At 39.8% G+C, this 5,761-nt stretch overlaps 1 protein-coding gene across 3 annotated transcripts in view; it reads right to left on the bottom strand.

Moving 5' to 3' along the window:
* The window catches only part of LOC115223138, a 260,373-nt gene extending 255,334 nt beyond the window's left edge, over positions 1-5,039 (bottom strand). For 2 of the 3 annotated variants that reach the window (XM_029793555.2, XM_036511919.1), the window contains exon 1: positions 4,894-5,039. The gene's annotated coding sequence lies outside the window, so the exon portion shown is untranslated. The remainder of the gene's footprint in view (positions 1-4,893) is intronic. The other variant, XM_029793565.2, reaches the window with a different exon arrangement.
* Positions 5,040-5,761: the final 722 nt, after the last annotated feature.

Raw genomic sequence — 5,761 nt, 5'->3', positions numbered from 1 at the left:
GCCGTTACGTTGTGAGTTCAAATTCCGCCGAGGTCGACTTTGCCTTTCATCCTTTCAGGGTCGATAAATTAAGTACCAGTATTGCACTGGAGTCGATGTAATCGATTTAATCTCTTTGTCTGTCCTTGTTTGCCCCCTCTATGTTTAGCCCCTTGTGGGTGATAAAGAAATATATTATTAGAGGCAATGACAAAAGACCAAGACTTCTGGAGATATGCTGTGACTGCAAAGTCTCGACAAAATGAAGTGAGTTCATGGCTCGCAGGATGGCCCGCTGTGCTTACCTTGGATCGTAGGGCTACCTGCTGTGCCTCGGGAGACCTATTGAGTCAAGTACAGCAACATCAAAGTCAAAATAAAAATAAAAATCAAATGGAAATTGTAGTTGTGCCATTGGCACGTTAAAAGCACCATCTGAATGTGGCCGATGCCAGTGCCACCATGACTGGCATCTGTGCTGGTGGCACGTAAAAAGCACCAACCGATTATGGCCGTTGCCAGCCTCATCTGGCCCCTGTGATGGTGGCACGCAAAAAAAAACCCACTACACTCACGGAGTGGTTAGCGTTAGGAAGGGCATCCAGCTGTAGCAACACTGCCAGATCAGACTGGAACCAGGTGCAGCCTCCGGGTTTCCCAGACCCCGGTCGAACTGTCCAACCCATGCTAGCATGGAAAGCGGATGTTAAATAATGATGATGATGATGATATATATATATATATATATATATATATATATAGGCGCAGGAGTGGCTGTGTGGTAAGTAGCTTGTTTACCAACCACATGGTTCCGGGTTCAGTCCCACTGCGTGGGCAAGTGTCCTCCACTATAGCCTCGGGCCGACCAAAGCCTTGTGAGTGGATTTGGCAGACGGAAACTGAAAGAAGCCCGTCGTATATATGTATATGTATATATATATATATATTTATATATGCATGTGTGTGTTTGTGTGTCTGTGTTTGTCTCCCTAGCATTGCTGACAACCGATGCTGGTGTGTTTGCATCCCCGTCACTTAGCGGTTCGGCAAAAGAGACCGATAGAATAGTACTTGGGCTTACAAAAGAATAAGTCCCGGGTCGATTTGCTCGATTAAAGGCAGTGCTCCAGCATGGCTGCAGTCAAATGACTGAAACCAGTAAAAGAGTAAAGATATATATATATAATATATATATATTCTATATATATATATATATATATATGTATATATATTATATATATTACAACCACATATACATGTATGTATGTATGTATATTTTCCTTGTTTCAGTCATTAAGATTCATTCATACTGAGGTACCATCTTGAATGAATTGACCCCAATATTTATCAGTTTTTAAGCCTGGCACTTACTCTGTCTGTCAGTCTCTTTTGCTGAGCTGCTAAGTTACAGGGGCATAAACAGCCCAGCACAAGTTGCCAAGCACTGGTGGGGGACAGAGAAGTGTACATACACACACACACACATATATACAAATATTCAATGGGCTTCTTTCAGTTTCCGTTTTCTAATTTCGTTCACAAGGATTTAGTCGACCTGAGACAAAAGTAGAAGACACTTGGTCAAGGTGCCATGCAGTGGCACCGAAGCCGGAACCATGCACTTAGAAAGTAAACCTCTTATCTCACAGCCATGTATGTATGTATGTATGTATACTCTTTTTTTACTCTTTTACTTGTTTCAGTCATTTGACTGTGGCCATGCTGGAGCACCCCTTTAGTCGAGCAAATCGACCCCTGGACTTATTCTTTGTAAGCCTTAGTACTTATTCTATCGGTCTCTTTTTGCCGAACCGCTAAGTGACGGGGACGTAAACACACCAGCATCGGTTGTCAAGCAATGCTAGGGGACAAACACAGACACACAAACATATATATATATATATATACATATGTACGACAGGCTTCTTTCAGTTTCCGTCTACCAAATCCACTCACAAGGCATTGGTCGGCCCGAGGCTACAGTAGAAGACATGTATGTATGTATGTATGTATGTATGTATGTGTGTGTGTATGCATGCATCTATGTATGTGTGTGTGTTGTGTGTGTGTGTAAGAGAGACAGACAGAGAGAGGGGGAAGGAAGAGAGAGAGAAAAAGAGATGGAATTTCTTTTTACAATAAATTAGTAATGATTCTGAGCGGATGAAAATTTATGAAATTGTTGACATTACAGTCGTTGCTATTGTTTTGCTTTGCTGCTGCTGCTGCTGCTACTGCTGCTCCCTGTGGTTGTTCTGGTTCCTTCTGTTCTTATTGCTTTGATCAAGTAGACCCATAACCGAATTCATATCCTTTTCCCAGTTTTAGCATAATCAAAAGGCCGCATTATTCCAGTGTCCATCCTTTTTCAAGATGGCAGGATGTGATTCGAGATGTGTGAGTGTGTGTGTGTGTGTGTGAGTAGGAACTTTAACTGTGATTTCTAGCATGTCAAGTGGGTGACCACGTAAAGGCTCTCTCATTGGTTCTTCAGACACAGGCTTGTATACCATCACACATCCAATACCGGAGAGATGGAAATGGACCAGGCACAGCTGCAGCTGTGTGGTAAGAAGCTTGCTTACCAACCACATGGTTCTGGGTTCAGTCCCACCACATGGCTCCTTGGGCAAGTGTCTTCTACTATAGCCCTGAACCAACAAATGCCTTGTGAGTGGATTTGATACACGGAAACTAAATGAAGCTTGTCGTGTATGTGTGTGTGTGTATATATTATCATCATCATCCACTGTTTTAAATCAGGATTTTGTCCCTGTTAACAGGGGTAGCCGGATCTACCTCAAGGCGATAGCAACCGAGGTAGGCAGGTGCAGCCCACCCCAACCTTTGGGCAGCTTTGGGCGACTTTGGGTGGGTGCCCATTCTCCCCTGCTATCATGAGGCTTTCTTGGAGCTAGATTTTGTACAGGGAGCATGCCCTTGCTTTCCCCCAACCTCAGTTTCTAGACATGAGTATATATATATATATATATATATATATATACATAGTTACAAGGAGGATATTCAAACCTCTTATAGGGTATTTTTATCCAAGATACACTGGATTAATATATTGTATTTTGAAGAAATATTTCTTCAATGAATATATTGTATAAAATATTGTAAAATATCAAATATTATTATTAAGTTTATTATATTATTAAGAAAGATCTAATAGATACAAAATAATTTATTAATTAATTGATATATTCACCTACAATTGTTTCATTTCATAAACAAAATTAAAACTACAAAACATGTATAAATATATAATTTTGCATTTTAAAATAACTTGGATGGAAAATCATCAGGGTGTACAAAGGACAATACACAGATTACATTATGATCCATTTGGAAGACTCAGAATATACAGTCATGTTTACTGTGTGTTTATTACATGCCTATTATTTCAAAATGCAAAGATATAATAATAATAATAATAATAATAATATAATAATAATAATTGTGTACAGTGCTCAGGTGCACTACAACTCATCTAAAGTGTATATATAATCAGGTGTAGTTTCGACGGATTTCGGGAAGCATGAGGGCCTTAAAGGATGCAGTGTCATGGCAGTCAACAACTGATGCAGGCAGTTTATTCCACATATATATATATATATATATATATAAAAGAGAACAACTTGTATGTATGCCGCTATATATATATAGGGAGAGTTTATGAAAAAAAACAAAAGACGAAGACAGGTGGTGTACAAAACAAACAGATGTATAAGTATAACACTCAGGAATAGAAAAAGTCTTTTGTTTCGAGCCTATGCACTTCTACAGAAAGGGACACAGAAAAAACAAGGAGAGAAAAAAGAAATATATATAATATATATATGTATATAGTACAAAATGGGACAAGAATGCAAAACATCCGGACAACTAGGTGATACAAAAAGGGACAACAAAACATCCAGATGGGCGATACAAAAGAAACAAGGATGGGTCATTCGAAGCTTCCTATCCTCAGTCAAGAACCGGATCATCCTTGCAATTTCGGCTGATTAACCTTGAGATTGCTCCAATCTGGCCATCCCCGAAGAAAAACTAAGCTAAAAGCATATATGTATATGTATGTATGTGTGTGTGTGTGTGTATGTGTGTGTGTATGTGTGTGTGTGTGTGTGTGTGTGTGTGTGTGTGTGTGTGGTGTATGTATGTATGTATGTATGTATAGATAGATAGATAGATAGATAGACATACATACATACAGATAGATAGATATGAATCTCAGCAAGTATATATACATATATGACAGTATCACCAGGTATCTATATATAAGTGTATCAAGGAGTATATTTACAAGGGGGTGCTGAAAAGTTCTTGGCTTAGGGTAAAAAGAAAATACAAGAGGATCAGTTAACCATGATTTTATTCAACATATTCCCCTCACAGATTCACATGCTTATTGCAGCTTTTCTATTGCCCTATAAAAGAACTCAAAACGCCAGGCCTTCATCCAGGCCTTCTAGGACACCAGGCAAGTTTCCGCACCCCTCTCATATATAAGAGTATCAAGAAATAAATACATCTATATATCGATAAGAATATCTATATAAGAATATTCAGAAGTGTATCTGTATAGGTGTATCAAGGAATATAATAGTATAAATATATCACAGAGTATATGTACAGAAGCGTATCAAACAGTATAATTATATATATAACGGGAAGCTTTATGAAAATAAACAAAAGACGAAGGCATGTGGAATACAAACAAACAATTGTATTAGTATGGTGCTCAGGAATATAAATAAAACAAGTCTTTTACGTTTCGAGCCTACGCTCTTCAACAGAAAGATACACAGAGAAGAAACACGGAGAGAAACAAGGAAGAAAAAAAAATGCGTGCAGAAGCTAGCGAATCAACATGTTATATATATATATATGGTCAACAGTACTCACCAGCAATGATATTCCGTATGAACATAATATGAATAATGCTTTACTTTGAAATATTAAGATTCCAAAGAAAAACAAAGGCAAAAAGCAATTAAAAAACAAGAGCACTCGGAGAGCGTAAACCTCCGCCAAGGCAACACCAACGTCCTCTCAACGACTAACCGGAGATCATTTTTAAAATGAGAATATCAGAAATAAGCTCAGCTGCTCTCACAAATGAGAATACTAAAAATAAACCTGACCACTTTAAAAAATTAGTTAAAAAAAGAAAAACGGAAAAATAATCCAGGATCCTTGTCCGGTACTGGGTCGATCCCAAAATGTAATCAGTCCATGCCAGTCGTGAGGCCAAACATCCCTGGAAGTTTCATCCGAATCCATCAAGCATTTATTGAGGTATCTTGTTCACGGAGGTAATAATGATTACGCATAAGTACTATAACCTCAATAACTTAACCATTATTTGTAACAGCAGCTATTGTGATGGTGGTGGTGGTGAGAACTGCGGTGGCAGTGGTAATGACAGCAGCAGTAGTGGTGGTGGTGACAGTGGTGGAGGTGCTGATGGTGGTGACGACAGTGGTGGCAGTGGTGGTGGATGTGGTGATGGGGATGATGACAACAGCGGCAGTGGTGGTAGAGTGGTTGTGGTGGTAGTGGTGACGACAGTGGTGACAGTGGTGGTGGTGGTGGTGGCGACGGTAGTGGTGACAGTAAACAGTAGCAGCAGTGGTGGTGGTGACAGTGGTGGTAGAGTGGTGGTGGTGACAGTGGTGGTAGAGTGGTGGAGGTGGTGGAGGTGGTGACGACAGCGGTGGCAGTGGTGGTGGATGTGGTGATGGGGATGATGACAACAGCGGCAGTGGTGGTG

The sequence above is a fragment of the Octopus sinensis genome, linkage group LG2 (assembly GCF_006345805.1).
Source record: "Octopus sinensis linkage group LG2, ASM634580v1, whole genome shotgun sequence".
Taxonomy (NCBI): domain Eukaryota; kingdom Metazoa; phylum Mollusca; class Cephalopoda; order Octopoda; family Octopodidae; genus Octopus; species Octopus sinensis.
This window is presented reverse-complemented; position numbering and strand designations above follow the sequence as displayed.